This window comes from Hipposideros armiger, unplaced genomic scaffold, assembly GCF_001890085.2.
Source record: "Hipposideros armiger isolate ML-2016 unplaced genomic scaffold, ASM189008v1 scaffold_689, whole genome shotgun sequence".
NCBI classification, from domain to species: domain Eukaryota; kingdom Metazoa; phylum Chordata; class Mammalia; order Chiroptera; family Hipposideridae; genus Hipposideros; species Hipposideros armiger.
This window is the reverse complement of record NW_017732039.1, coordinates 391,418-407,640: the sequence shown is the minus strand read 5'-3', so window position 1 is coordinate 407,640 and position 16,223 is coordinate 391,418. Positions and strand designations below refer to the sequence as shown.

General features: G+C 39.4%; 1 pseudogene; it reads right to left on the bottom strand.

The window, feature by feature from the left end:
- Positions 1-12,565: 12,565 nt before the first annotated feature.
- On the bottom strand, positions 12,566-13,084 carry LOC109373136 (translationally-controlled tumor protein pseudogene; annotated as a pseudogene).
- Positions 13,085-16,223: the final 3,139 nt, after the last annotated feature.

Sequence of the window (16,223 nt, the reverse complement as noted above, 5' to 3'; positions counted from 1 at the left end):
GGGCAAGAGTGGAGTGCATAACCAAAAATGTGAACAGAGTTTAAAATTGCGCAGGAAAGCCAAGTTTGCAAAGCTAGGAGAGGAATATTCTGAGGGTCACCAAATGCCCAGAGTCAGGTGTGGAGATCTGTGCACAGATACAGGAACCTGGGACCTATGCAATGATACTAAGTATCAGAAATAATGGCTAAAAATAGTCGCAGTGATGGTGGTGAGCATGTCTGGGAAACCTGTCTAGAAAGACAGAGGCTGTCAGCTAGCTGGTCTTTCATCATTGGTGGGGAGGTCAGGTGTTTATGGAACATTCAGTTAGAAATGTTTTTGCTACTCCATGTGTCTGTAAACACTTGTTTGTTGGTTTGTGACAAGATAAGAAACTTGAGCTAGACCGTAAATCAACTATTTCACTGTGCATACTGTTTAGTTCAGCTGATTTTTTAAAATAGAGAGACCTTCTCAAGGAAGGAAGTGGTATGTTGATATGCATCATTCTGGCCAACCTCCTTATCTCATAGCTGACCAGCACTTTGAATAGCTCTGGAGATAGCTCTGCACTGGAGTGAAATCTCAGAGTCATCAACATATTTGCAGTGTTTGAAACTATGGAGTACATAAGATTGCCCAGAGAGCATGCAAAGAATGAGGAGAGGAGACAGCCAAGAACAAGACCCAGAAAAATATCAATATTTATATAGTTAATTTACTGAGCATTTACTATGCTAAGCACTTTACATGCATTGGTTCGTTCAATCTTCATGATAACCTTAGGAGGTAGGTATGATGATTCTCATTTTATGTAAACTAAGGCTATGTTTACTAATATTCTGCACCCAATTCCAATGTGTGTGGGTTTTTCCACACCGCTAAGGAATTCTGCCATATGAGCTGAGTGTCCTGCAATTCAACTCAATTCTGGAGAGAGCATCAGATCCCACAGGTTAAAGGATCAGTCCCACAAGATTGCCCTCCCTCCCATTCAGATACCAATCAAAAGTCCAGGTTGTCACCTGTGCTTCTCGCCCTCCAGCAATAGTTCACAGGTTCCAATGGCCCCCTCCTTGAGTTCAATTTTCTGGAGAGGCTTACAGAACTCAGAGAAATATTTTACTTACTAGATTATTACTGGTTTATTATTAAAAAATAACTTCAGTGTGCACCTTGAGAAAGAAGATACCTATTAAGAAGGGATCCTGATGGCTAACTGGGCGCAAACTTAAAAGCAGAACCTAGCAGCTATTTCTAAACAGGGGCCTCTCACGCAAACTGCACTTCAGGGAGAACCCTGCATTGAACTGCCTGTCTTCACTGTGTTCCTGCCATCTGGGCAAGCCTTTATAAAGGAGTTCCTGGAATTGTATTTCGACCAGTAGCACTGAGGCTTTCTCAGTCCAGTTGAAGCTACACAGCTATATCCCATCAGCATCTTCACCCACCAATCAGAGTGGCTCCATTCTGACCAATCAGGACAGTGCTTTTTGGGTCAATCAGACTGTGATCATTTAGAGTTGTCATTTGCATGAGGAGAGACCAAGGGGAGACTTCTGTCTGTATAAGTCAGTTCCCCTCTGGCTCAGAGAGTGCGCCTTCCCTTTTCACTGAACCCTGAAGATTGCATTTCCATGGCTGGAGCTGAATCACTGAAGACGAAATATCGAAGACCTCTCTCCAGACCAGAGCTGAAGAAAGCAGGCAGAGCAGAGCAGAGCAGAGATGCCTAGCTGGAGAGGGACCTTGCCTCAGGGCTGCCTCACAGCTGTGCTGTTCCACAGCCATACTGTCTATTAATTGAGTCATAACACTATTGAGCTGTTCTCGCAGCTATGCTGTATCATAATTGAGCTGTTTGCACCAAATAAAGTTTCCTTCTTCTCTGCACCCCAAACTGGGGATTCCTGTTTGCATTCAATTGGCACTAACAATCATTGATCCGTCGGTTGACATCAGGAACAGCCAAAAGGAAGAGATGGGTAGGGAAAGGGCGTGAGTTTCCATGCTCTCCCCCAGTGCACCAGTCTCCCAGCACCTCCACATATTCACAACTCACAAGGTCTCCAAACCCCATCCTTTCTAGGTTTTTATAAAGGCTTCATTACATAGGTATGATTGATTAAATCATTGACCATTGGGGATTGATCCATCCTCCAGCCCCGCCCCCTCCCATGATCATGGGGATGGAACTGAAAGTTCCAACCCTCTAATAACCTGGTTGGTCCTCCTGCCAACCAGCCCCCATCCTTAGGTGGGGGCATCAAAAGTCGCCTCATTAACATAACAAGAGATCTTCATCACTCTTAGCAGTTAGAAAATTCCACGGGTTTTAGGATCTCTGTGACAGAAATGGGACAAACACCAAATTTATACTTCTCATTATAAATCACAGTAACAAAGCCAATAAGTGGGAGAATTGGGAATCTAACACAAGCTTTCTGACTCCAGAACCTAGGCTCTTAGTTGCTAAGAGCTGCCAGGGAGCTGGCTGGAAGCAGGGACCTGTTTAAAAAAACAAAATAAAGGCCAAAATGGAGCCACTTTTGCTAAGCTATATCACAAAACCAAAACTTAATAACTAACTGTAACTGCAATTTTAGCTTCTCCCAGGAGTGGTATTTAAACCAGTCTGGAACTTCAGATCAATACTAGTGCAGCAATCTGCATGATAAAACTCTGCCATTCTCTTCCTCCCCAAAAGCAGGTGACCAGGCCTAAAAAGAATCCTTTCTTTTCTTTGGTGAGTAAGACTCCTGCCACATTCTCCTGCATATAAAAACTTCCATTTTGTACAACCTGGTCCAAGTGTCCTTTTAGTTGCTAGATGGGATCCTGTCCCATTCATGAATTGCTTAATAAAATCAACTAGGTCTTCAAATTTACTCAGTTGAATTTTGTTCTTTAACAGACCCCATGGCCTCTTACCAGCCACTCCTCCTGAGAAAGACAGCGCTAAGTGGCAGAATCAGATGGGGCCGAATGGCTCACTGGATCAGAGAGGTCCAAAAACAGAAAAGGGAGTTGGAATGGGCTCATGGGAGGCAGTGTCTGGCATACACCAGAGACAGTTGCTAATACACAGAGTGGGCTTTTTGGTTTGTTGTGGGTTTGTTGTGCAAATTCTCTTGATTTGCTTTTATGAGTATGCTACATGGTGCATGGCAGAGTGCCCTGGCTTAAAGGACCAGATGTGGAACTGATGGTTCCTGGATGTTTGAAATATTTTGATCAAGTCAAACTGGCTTGGTTGGAATGTTGTAAGATTATCCACTTGCTGCAGGGCACAGCAAAAAGCTTCTTAGATGTGGGAATTGCTGAGAACCCTAGCAGGGAGAGACCTGAGCATTCTCCAGCATCATGGCAAATTGTAATCTTTATTCTTTAAGTGAACTGAGGAGGATTCGACTCCTATGAAATGGGAACAAGGTGGGAAGTTTCCTCAGGAGCTTGGGCTTCTGAAAGAGCACTCTGCAGCTCTTTGCTATCTCAGCAGGCAAGAAGAGAGCATAAGATGAGGACGAAACTGTCACAGAAACCGGGTGAGAAACTGTCTTAATTCACAAGTAACTTTGATTCAGACAAAGTGAATGACTCACCTTTATTTTCCTCAAAAATGTACAACTATGTGATGCTATATTATAGATTAATTCAGTGTCTCTCACCACTCCTCACCTGCTGTACCCCACCAAACACTTCATGGTGGCAAGGACTTGATCTTTTTTGTCACTATAGCAGTATGCCTAGGACAGTGCCTGGCACATTGTAGGTCTTCAGTAACTATCCATTAAATAAATGAATAAAAAGGGAAATGTGTCTTGGAGGATGGAGGACAGGGACCCATAGCCAGATACTTATGAGAAACAAAGCATAGTTGTTAAAAGCACAAACTCTGGCACTAGACTAGAGATGGGTTTCAAATCCTATCTCTGCCGCTTATTAAATATGAGACCTTGGGCAACTTCTTTAACTTGTGCCTCAATTTCCTTATCTGGAAATGGGGATAATAGTATCTGTCTCAGAGTTTTTGATAGGATTGAATGAGCTGGTAGGTATAAAACACATAGAATACTGCCTGGCACATAGTAAAAGCAATAGAAATGTTTGCTATAATCATAACTAGTATTATTTTAGAACATTCAAAGTACCTGGAAGGAGACAGGCTAACATTCTGCAAGCAGTTGCTATATTCCAGGTGTTCTGTTCATGAGTTAGTTGCACTACTTCATTGAATCCTCACTACAACCTCGTGAGGTAGGTGGCATTATTATCCCATGTGACAGATGAGGACACTCCATCCTAAGTCGTGCAGAGTTGAAACTGAAACACTGTACTGCATCCCAGCTCTTCTCAGTCTAAAGTACCAACTTTAAGCTCCAGATTATAGGGAAGTGCTGTAGCTCTTTTTACTTAGAATTTTATTCTCAGCCCCTAGCAAATAGTGGGCACCCAAAAATAGTCAATGGATTTCACCGAATGATAAATAAAAACATGCTTTTAAGAGCAGCAGAAAGGGAAATTTTAACCAATGGCTAGGGAAGCAACTAGGAATACTATGGAGGCTGCTAGTCTGAAGTAGGACCAGAGCAGACCTGAGTGGGCAATCCAAGCGTGTCTGTGCTGGACTGAGGATAGCCCTGGGCTGTTACAGTGCCCATCGGAAGCCACTTTGGGTTGCTGTCTGTGGCTGGATGTTACAATTATGTTTGTAAATTAAAAAGAAAAACCTAAGTATATGAAATACATTCTCATTTAAAAAATGCGCACAAGAAAGACATAGCAAAATTTCTCTTTGACTTACCTGTGACTGTAAGTTTGATGTGCATCCTCTCAGAAATTTTTCTATGAATTTGACTGTATACATACAAATAGAAATATATTGTTTGGTTTTGTGGGGTTTTTTCACATAGATAATATCCTACTGTATGCATTGCTTTACAGCTTGTGTTTCACTCAGCCATACGTGTTGCAAGTCTTTTTCTGTGTTAGTATAGACAAATTTATCTCCTTTTAAATGTTTAAATATAGTATTCTATATTATATTGTTTAGAAAACCACAGTTGATGTAAAAGCTCTTCCTTCCTTCCTTCTTTTCTTCCTTCCTTCCATTTATCCTCTTTCTTTCTCTGTCTCCCTCCCTCCCTCCCTTCTCTCTTTCTCTCCCTCCTTTCTTTCTTTCTTTCTTTCTTTCTTTCTTTCTTTCTTTCTTTCTTTCTTTCTTTCTTTCTTTCTTTCTTCCTTTCTTCCTTTCTTCCTTTCTNTTCTTTCTTTCTTTCTTTCTTTCTTTCTTTCTTTCTTTCTTCCTTTCTTCCTTTCTTCCTTTCTTCCTTTCTTTTCTTTCTTTCCTTCCTTCTCTCTCTCTTCCTCCCTCCTTCCCTCCTTCCCTCCCTCCCTCCCCCCCCTTTCTTTCCTTCTTCTTTACAAAACGTAAAGCATCCTCACAATTGCCTGTTTATGTTCATGTGCAAGAATTTCTCTGGATATGAACTTGGAAGTGGAATTGTTTAGTTGAAGAATATGCTCATTTAAAATTTAGTACATAACTGCCAAGTTATGTAAATAGAGTTTATAAAAGTAGAGACAAGAAATTAGTGCTCTCTGAGCTCATTGGTCTCTCTGCTCTCGAAATGTTTTTGACTGGTTCTGTATTGTTCTTCCTTAGCTTCTTTGGGAAGTCACTCTTCAAAAATTTTACCCTCTCTCAGCAAAACTAGGAAGAAAAATTGCTCTGGTTACACCAATCTCCAAGAAATTGGGAGCGCAGAGTGTGCCCCTAGTGGTCACATGGCAGCACTGCAGTCCTGACTGCCTGGGCTCAGCTGCGGAGAGGGATCTAGAGACATGAACATGGGATTTGCTTGGGGAGAGTCAGGACGGTTGTAGTATTCATATTTTCCAGCTTAAAATGCACCTATATAAACTTCTTTAGGGTCTTGGGGGACCCTTTACCGTGGGTAATCCTTTATCCTCCCCCAACCCCAATTCAAGAAAAAGGAAACCATACATTTTACAGAGAAATGAGACATTCTGAAGAACTAGTGCCATCTACAGTCCTAAAACAAGCCCACAAGTTTTCTTGAGAATTTCTCCACAGGTCTCTATTTACTTCTTTTGCTTCAAATACCAGTGTTTCCTAAAACTTTAGCAGTCAAAATAAGAGACTCGTAATTACTCAAAATTACTCATAATAAATGAGTAATATGTGATTTATAATTCAGTGGTGGTATTTTCCTGTTAGAGTTTTTAACCAGTCTTGCAGCAATTTTGATTTTTAGTATTTTTCTTTGTGTATGTTTGGCTACATTAGAATACTCATCATGTGTATATCCCTTAGTGTTTGCAAAGCACTTTCACCTCCAACATTTCATTTCCTACTTGCAGCAACCTCTAATGTCACTGATTTTTGAAATAAGGCTCAGGGAAGGAAGGTAAGTTACTTGCCCAAGCTCATACAGCCTGTAAGTGACAGGGCCATGCTTAAAGTTAGATCTCCATAGATCGATTTTCCTTGACCATTATATTACAATATACAGTCCTCTGGGTTTATGAGTTAATTGGATTTTTTTTGGCCTGGAGATATGAACAGATTTCGGTTATCTCCTTTTGATCCTCTGAAGATAGGAAACTAAGGCTTGCATTTTGAGTTTCCCAAGCCTGATAAACGTCTGGCGAATAAGAGAACCAAACTGAAGGTGAAGAGTGTTTGATAACTTTGTACCTGGGTTTTGAAGGGAAGACTCCTCAGATGTGACAGAAGACTGGGCTACTGTCCAGCAGTACATTCTGCTCCCCCACCACAGCTGTCAGCACATAACTTGTGCTGTTGGGCAATGATTGCAGCTGTCATTTGCTGAGGTTGGCTTCCATCTTGGATGGTGGTACACATGGTGGGGCTAATTCCTGTGTATATTTTTGACACTCAGAATAATGTCAAACTGAGGCTAAACTTTAGAGTGGCCCGAAAGTCTTCTTCTCCAGCTTTATAATATGTGTAAGTAATATTTACTACTGAGTGCTTGCTAGGTTCTAGGCACTGTAGTAAGTTTTTTACACATATTAACTCATGTGATCTTCACAACAGCCTTATTAAGTAGGGATGATTATTATCAAATCCACTTTCAGATGAAGAAACTGATACTCAGAGATGTTGAGTAACTTGCTGAAATTCACAGAGCTAGTGTGGGGAAGAGTTGGGACATGATTGCAAGTCTGTCTGATTTTAAATCTTGTGCGCCTAACCATATAAACTTCTCAAAAAGCTTCCCCCCATTAAAATAACTCCTAAAAGAACATCCAAAATGTAATATGAAAAATGAAATGGAATAGTAACAATGACTTCTTGGTATAAATGCTATATTTTTGGCAATGGACAAATGGCTTCCAAGCATAGACTGGAATATGAACTTTGGGATCTCCCAAATTTGGGTCCAAATCTCAGTTCTGCCTCTTCTTTATCTCTTGGTTTCCTTATCTGTAAAATGAAGATAATGAAAGAAGCTACCTTGATAGTATTACCATGCTAAGGTCCAGCTGTCTGCTGCGTGAAAGAGTTAGACATTGAGAGACGAGTTTGGTGGAAAGAAAAGCAGGTTTATTCAGAATGCCAGCATTCTGGGAGGTTGGCAAATTTCTGTCCAAAGGCCACCTCCCTGCTCCTAGACCGGTCAGAAGGTTTTATAGGTACACAAGAAGAACAAAGGAAGGGGGAGTCGGTCAGGCAGTTCTGTGGTCTGACTTAGCTTCCTGAAGTCGGTCTGTTTTAAGATGTTATCTCAGAACTTGGCCACCAGGGCCTGGGGCTTTATGCGTCACCAGTAAAAACTGCAAGGGAGTTGTAAAGGGAATCTGGCATCAGTTAGCCTGAGGATTAAGAAATTGCTATTTTCAGGTTAGGATTCTGCTGATTAAATAGATTAACGAGGTATGTGTAGTCTTAAGAAAGGAACAAAACAGAGTTCTTAAGCAAACTCTTAACCAACTGAGCCATTCGGCCAGCCGGCCCTAAAACAGAGTTCTTAAATCAATCAGTGAGGGGAGAAGCAAAGAGAAAACAGTTGAATATCAGAGTGGATTAAACTGCAAGCTAGCTAAATCTAACTACTGGTTGCTAGATAGTGAGCTATGAGGTGACTCAAACTGCAAGCTAGCTAAGTCTAACTGCATTATTGATTCCCTGAGTTTCACCCTTACAATAGTGTAGTTTTGAAATATAAATGAGTTAATACATTTAAAGGACTTGGAAGTGTCCCTGGATCATAGATAGAGCTATGTGACAAAGCTGTTATGAAGACATAAGTTCAATCTAGATACTTTGTCATTACCTTAGGTGAAGATGAGTCTTACCTAGACTGAAGGGAGCACTGGAAATGGCAAAATTGTTGTCTACTAGAAAATAACTGTTGGTCATTTACACCTGTTGAAGCAACATGGGGTATATTTGCAGCTATCCCTTTGTCAGTTATGGCCTTGAGCAGACTTATGGATCATGTTTGCCTCCTCAGGCACTTGGTACATCATACTCTCTTCCTCCTCCCATGCCCCTTCTACACCTGTGTTTGTGGAGGGAGCCAAATACCCTCACTCTCACTGAGGTGTCTCTGACTAGGAAAACCCTCTGTACAGTTTTTTGCATTTGACCTGAATACTAGATGTTTAATTTAAACTCATGATGGTATTTCAAGTATTAATCTGTGGGCGGGAAAGGATTATTTGAACCTCAGGGCCTTCAGGCACCCCTCAAACCATAACTAATTTCAGCAATCTGAGTCCTTCCCTACCCCAGGCTTGTATATGATTCAGAGCATCATATTCTATGAGGCCCTTGAGGGCTCTTCCTTCTTGGATGTTAAGAGGGAGAGATTGTGGTATGTGTGGTTCAAGAGTCATGTTTTGGAAACACAGCCTAATCTACATTATCAGACTGTCAAGAGAATGGGATCCCATTTGGCTTAGTAATTATTTTCTTTCATTAACTTTTTAGTGAAAATTTTCCCATCATTGTAATTAGACCTAGTGATTAGAATCTCTAGAGTTTGTTCTTTAAGTACCAGCAAGTGTTAAAGTGTCTGGACTGTGAAGAGAGCTGCAGTTTGAGTTGGTGGTAGAAAGGGAAGGTGGGGGCAGGCCCTCAGCCTCTAGGGCTATTGATTTAGAACAGGCATTAGGTGCTCAGAGAGACTTGGGAGAAAAGGTGTTTATAGCTGCCATTAATGAATCCTTAGGGGAGACTGAATTATTTCTCTAATAACGTGGTCCATTTATTTTTAAGATCATTTGTGGGTTCCTTATATCTTCTAGTTTGTGGTGGAAAGAGAGGAAAAGGAATATTTCTGTCCTTTTTCCTCTTTGGATTTTATAAAACTTTGCCCTGATGGAGACATAAAGACTCCAGAGAAGTACAATAATACTATAGGTATAAAGTGCCCTTTAAAGGGTAAATACATATGATAGACAAATACTTTATATTATGATATGTAAAGAGCTCATACAGAGTCGTAAGAAAAATGTGAACATCACAATAGACAAAAAAACAAAGGAGATGAGCATACAGTGTACACACACACATAACACAAAGACAGAAAGAAATTAAATAAGAAAGGCCAGTAGACATAATTTAAAGAACAATGAACTCCGATGTTCCATTAATACCTAACACATTGACAACAATTAAAAATGGAAAACAAATTGTCATAGCCAGTGTCGGACAGGTTAAGGGGGACACTGTTCTAGTGGAGTTATAAATTTTTCTGACCTTTCTGGAGGGCAATTTGAGAATATATACCTAAAGCGTTAATATGTGCATATCTTTTGACCCAGCATTTTCAATGTTAGTTATTTATCATAAAGAAATAACTAAGAATGTGCAAAAAGATTTAGCTACAAAAATAATTGTAGCAGCAAAAATTGGAAGCCACTAAATAACTAAAATCTAGTTAAATTATGATATAGGCATAGAATAAGAAAATATGCAGCCATTAAAAATTATATTTTTGAAATGAGAAAATGTTCACATTATCATAGTATTAAAATAAGAAAGTAAGATATGAAGCTGTGTACACAGAGTATAATCCCAATTTCATAAACAAAAGTATATTAAAAGACTAGAAGAAAATACATTTAAATGTTAACAATGATTATCTCTGGGTGGTGGCATGATAGATAATCTTTACTTTCTTTGTTTTAAGCTTTTATGTCTTTTCCAAATCTCATACAGTGTGTATGTGCTACTTTTATAATTAGAAAAAACAACACAGAAACTGTATTAAAGAAGACATTTAAGCTTGTCTCTGAAAACTAATCTTTGATTTAATTTTTTTTCTCTTCAAATTTAAACACAGTCATTTCCTTTAGGAAATGAGGGAAAACATTTTAACTGTCTGGTGGGAGAAATTATATAAAGGCAATTTTTTTTCCTTTGGTATGTGGAAAATATCCCAAGATAAAAGTATTCCTGTGGAGTGTGTATATTCCAGACTGACCCTTCTTTGAAAGGCTTAATGTTACTTTTTAAGACTGTTTTATCAAGATATGATTCACATACCATAAAAGTCACCCCTTCAAAGTGTGGAACTCAATTTTTTTTTAGTATATTGACAGGATCTTGTAGCCATCACCATCTAATTCCAAAAGATTTTCATCACCCTAAAAAGAAAATGTATGCCTATTAGCAGTCACTCTCCATTTCCCCCTCTCCACACCAACTGGCAGCCACTAATCTATTTTCTGTCTCTATGAATTTGCCTAGTGTGGATATTTCGTATAAATGGAATCACACAATATGTGAGCTTTTGTGAGCTCTCACTTAGTATAATGTTTTCAAGGTTCATCCATGTTTTAGCATGAATCAGTGCTTCATTCCTTTTATGGCTTAATAATATTTAATTTTATGGATTTACTCATTTTATTTATCCATTCATCATTTGATGGACATTTGAGTTGTTCCCAGTTTTGGGCTATTATGAATAATGCTGCTATAAATATTTGTGTATAAGATTTTGCATAAAATTATATCTTCATTTTCCTTGGGTATACAATTAGGAGTGGAGTTGTTAAGTTATATGATAACTCTATGATTAACCTTTTGTGGAACTACCAAACGATTTTCCAAAGCAACTGCACCATTTTATAGTCCCACATGTTACCTTTTATCCAATAATTCTTACAAAGACTATCATGTGTAATAGCAAAAAGTAGAAATAACCAAATAATCATAAATAGGGGACCAGTTAAGTCAATTATGATACATTTAGATTATGGAATATACGCAGCTATTAAAAAGAATGAGGTACTATATATGTTCTTTTTGAGGAAGATATTCAGGATATACTAAGTTGAAAAAGCAAGTTGAAAATCAGTATGTATGGTATTTATTTGTGTAAAATGCAATTATTATACATATCCTTGTATGTGCATAGAAAATCTCTGGAAGTAAACCTAGGAAATTGTTAACAGTGGTTGCTTCTGGAGAGTGGGACCGGGGTTTGTTAATGGTAATCTGAAGTGTAGCATGGGGAGGGAAGCTATTTTTCAATTTAAGGCCTTCCATACATTAAATTTTTAAGTAATGTGTATCATTTTACAATAATAAAAATCTTTAAGAAAGCCAGCATTAGTAGAATTTAGCTTTTTCACTGGCATAGACAGTTTGACTTTCATTACTTGAAGGAGGCATTTATTTATTTGTTTTTAGTGTCATAGGTTTATTTTATTTTTTAAATTTTTAAAAATTTATTGGTGTGACATTGGTTAATAAAATTATATAGGTTTCAAGCGCACAATTCTATAATACATCATCTGTATATAGCATTGTGTGTTCACCACCCAAAGTCAAGCCTCCTTCTCTCACCATATATTTGAACCCCTTTACCCTCTTCTACATCCCCCTCACCCCCCTTTACCCTCTGGTAAGCACCATACTGTTGTCTGTGTCTATGAGTTTTTGTTTGTTTGTTTGTCTTATTTGTTCATTTGTTGCTTTCAGTTTTATATCCCCCATGTGTGTGAAATCATATGGTTCTCTACTTTTTCCATCTGACTTATTTCGCTTAGCATGATATTCTCAAAATCCATCCATGTTGTTGCAGATTGCAGTATTTCATCTTTTCTTACAGCTGAGTAGTACTCTATTATGTACGTGTACCACATCTTCTTTATCCAAACATCAACTGAAGGACACTTCAGTTGTTTCCACATTTTGGCCACTGTAAATAATGCTGCAATGAACATAGCGATACATATATCTTTATAGATAAATTGCTGGGTCATATGGTAACTCTATTCTTAATATTTTGAGGAAGTTCCATACTGTTCCACAGTGACTATACCAATTTACATTCCCACCAGCAATGTATGAGCGTTCCTTTTTTCTTTTTTTTTTTGAGTTTCAATGTGTTTTATTTCTAGACAACCTACATGACATGTTTTTCTTAAAAACAATGCTTCCGCTCCAAGTAAATCAAGGTAAAAATAAACAAAGGGCTCAAGGTAACATCAGTCCCATCTGTCCTAGGGTTGGTATATGGATGAAAAGCAACAGTCAGTTATGATGATGACAGGTGATGGATTCCAACAGCCACTTTTGTTAACATTTTTCCATTTCTAAACCATCCTTAAAGAAAATCATACATGGGGGCACACCTTCCTCATGGTAGTCCAGCAGAACAACCATGCCATCTCGACTCATGTTCTCACCAATAAAGAACTGGTAGTTTTTCAAATAAGCAAGGGTGTGCTTTATTTATTCTGCAGCCCTGGTCATAACTGATTTTACTTTTTCTGGTCTCTGTTCTTCAAGTTTCCCTTTGATTGATTTCATGTAATCTTTGATGTACTACTTGTATGCTTCTTTTGTGAAGCTGGTTTGCTGCAAATGATGGTTCATGACAATATCAACACCAATGACTACTGTGCTTTCTGTACCTTCACCCTTGGGGCTTTCAGTGGAGGCATTTCCACCAATGAGCAAGTCAACAATGTTAACCCCTGTCCTGCTGACCATCTTCCCCTCCACCTCCAGGCACAGCCCATCTGTGATTTCCCAGATTTTGTAGATGTTGGAGAACATCTCATCATGGCTGAAGAAGTCTCGGTAGAGGATCATGATAGTGGCTGGAAGGAGACAATGCTGGTGTTGGCTTAGCAGGAGCTCAGAGGGAACGTGATGCAGCCTGAGTGGCCCTTGGGGTTCGGGGGGAACGAAAAGCGAGGGTTCCTTTTCTGAAGGACATACATATTTAAATAGTCTCAATAGCACTTGGTTATAGTGCAGAACCTCCCCTACATCAGTAGCCCAGAATTCTTTAACCTCCCAAAGGATACTGGACCAACTTTTAAGAACTAACCAGATGGGTAGCTTTATGTTATCATGAAACATGTTTCCAGTCAAAATTTACTATTTGTAAACATTTCAGTAAAAGCAGAACCCTCAAGATTAAAGTAGGAATGACTGGAGAGACAACACTGAGATATATTTGTTGGTAACCAATTTTTGATAAATTACATTTTCTGAAAAAGGAGTTCAGCAGAAGAGTTTGTTGTATGACAAAAATTTCTAAAGCCATTTCTGGATTAGAAAAATATTACTTGAACCATGCTAGACCATGTGATTCTACACAGAATTTGATCATTTAAAATGAGTTAGTTGTTGACAGAAAACACGGATTTCTGCCCTTTAAAAAGTTGTGTATTAAAAGCCCTTTGCATTAAAACCCCTGTGATGGGGAGAAGGTAGGCAATAGGGTTTAGAGTAGTTGCCCTTTCTATTAATGGGAAAAAAGTGGGTGGCCTTAGTGCTCAGAATCAAAGAGCCACATGAGATCAATAGCTTGGTGCCCTAGGTATAGTCAGGATGCAACTTGATTGGTTAAATATCTTACAATGGATTGGCTTCATTAAATCCTTTCAATCTGGTTTAGACACCCTTTTGAATTCAAGAAATTCAATCAAGTACCTACAGTGTGCCAGGCATATGTTAATATCTGCAATGGATACAATTATGATTGAAACTAAGTTCTCATCCCAAAGGAACCTCACTTTAGGGCTATTTACAGCTAGTTTATTAAAGCTTACCCTTTTTATTTTAATGCATATCTTATATGCACAATATTGGTTATGTTTTTGTTGAGCTTTTAAAGGCTTAAGATGCAACTGGAACACTAATTAAGTTGTTTAATTCATTTCAGGAAAACTGTAGGAGTCACCTGGGGAATGGTCCAATGTAGAGCTGAAGCCTGTTCTGTTATGCTGCAAGCAAGAGAATTCAGGCTGTGTTCCTCTGCCTCTGCCTTTCCTTTCAGAAGACCAGGAATCCCCACACCTTAGAACAGTTGTGTTTCAGCGAAGTTTTCTAATAGTAGTTTTATGAATGGAACCCTATGGTCCAAAAAGAAGTGAAATGCATACATTTTGACTGAAAAAAATTGACTCTCATCTCTAATATAATTAAGAATGAAGTAAACCTATGCCAAGAATTACTTCTCCCACACCATGTGAATGCTTCTACTATGTGTACCTAACATCAATTTTATTTTAATTTTTTTAAGATTTTTTATTTGGGAATTGGGGGGGGGGCGCGGAACAGCATTGGGGAATCAGGGAAGGGGAACAGCCACGTTGCTGTCCTTTTGTTCTTCAGTCTAGTTGTGGAGGACGTCGTTTCACTGGCTCATGTTGGTATTGTGATCATTGCGCTCTTCCCGGGTGAGGCAGATCGGTCGCCGGCCATTGGACAGCTGCTCATGGCGGCTCACGGCAGCTCACACCAGCTGCTGACCACTCACGGTAGCTTATGGCAGTCCACTGCAGCCTACATCGGCTTATGGCAGCCCAGCTCCAGGTTGTTCACCATCTTAGCTGTAGAGGGCAGTGTCACTGGTCCTCATGTGGGATCTGAACCGGGCCCTGCTGCTCAGACCTGGTGTCCCAAGCCAGCTCTTAACCAATGAGCCACTCGGCCGGCTCTCAATTTCATTTTATAAACAATAACAACAACCAAAACAAACCCACTGGAAAAGGTAATTCACAACCAAGAAGGACTTTAGTAGTTCTCTTCTACCCTCCTTTGCTTCACACACTGTTCTTACTGTAGGAGTATCAATCCCTGAAACTTTAACACATATGCTATTTTCACCAGTCTTGAGCATCCTCAGCATTTCTAAATATATATCCAAGATGATTCTATTATTATTTCTGACACCTTTCACATCACTTGAATTTACAGTCCTCTCTTCAGATATTTTCTGATAATACCAGTACAGTCAATTAAAATATTATTGATTGAGAGAAACTAACAACATCCACAGGGAGAGGGACTGCAGTGTCCCTTCCTTATTTGGCAGTGGTTGCTCAGTTGCCATTTCTGCTGGGAGAGGGTTCCACGTTCTGCAGCTAGTAGTGTTAACCAGCTGTCTTATAAAGAGCTGCAAACGCATCACCTCCAGGCCATGGTTTGTTAAATGGCATAGTTTAAGAGTCTTAAAGATGGATTTAGCCATTGTACTAAGAACTTGGTTCGCTGGGGAATGTAGCCAACCTAAATAAAAAGTGTAAGAATTACCCCAGGTGAGCAAATTTGACTTGTAACTGAGAAAGTAACAGTGGCAACAACTCTCTGGATCTTGTGTATCTTACAGAGGTAAATTTAGGTTGTGAGTTTTGGGGAATGGCAACATGATTTTTGGTAATCAAACCTGCATGGAGGTAGGCTGGAGAAGGGAATGGTGAAAGGGGGAACAATTTTTCTGCCAAAAATTGCTTTCTCTAGGCCTGGCCCTTCCTAGATGTGTAAACTTGGGTAAGTTATTTATCCTCTCTAAGCCTCAGTTTCCTCTTTTGTACAGTGAAGATAATAATGTCTATCTTGTAAAGTTGTTTCGAGGATAGGACGTAAAATAATTTGTTATATAGTACAGCAGTTGGAGACAGAGTTTGGGGTACAAGGTGTGTATTAGGGATCAACACCTCTGAAAGACAGGGGGAAGGAGCAGAATTAGGCAGGGGAAGAAGTCAAATTACATTGCAAGACAGACAAAGCTTCGGCCAACTCTGGAGGGAAATAAGGAAAGAGCATTGCCTATCTGAGAGCCCCTGTGTGCTCCTTGAGTCCAAAACGGTCAGGCCTTTATAACCCTTGCTCAGTCACTAGATATAGGCTGCCCCTATATCTAGTAAGGGGGTGATAGCAGGCTAGATGTCTCTTTGTAGCTGTGGTAGACCCTGAGGATGCTGATGGCTAGAGGCTG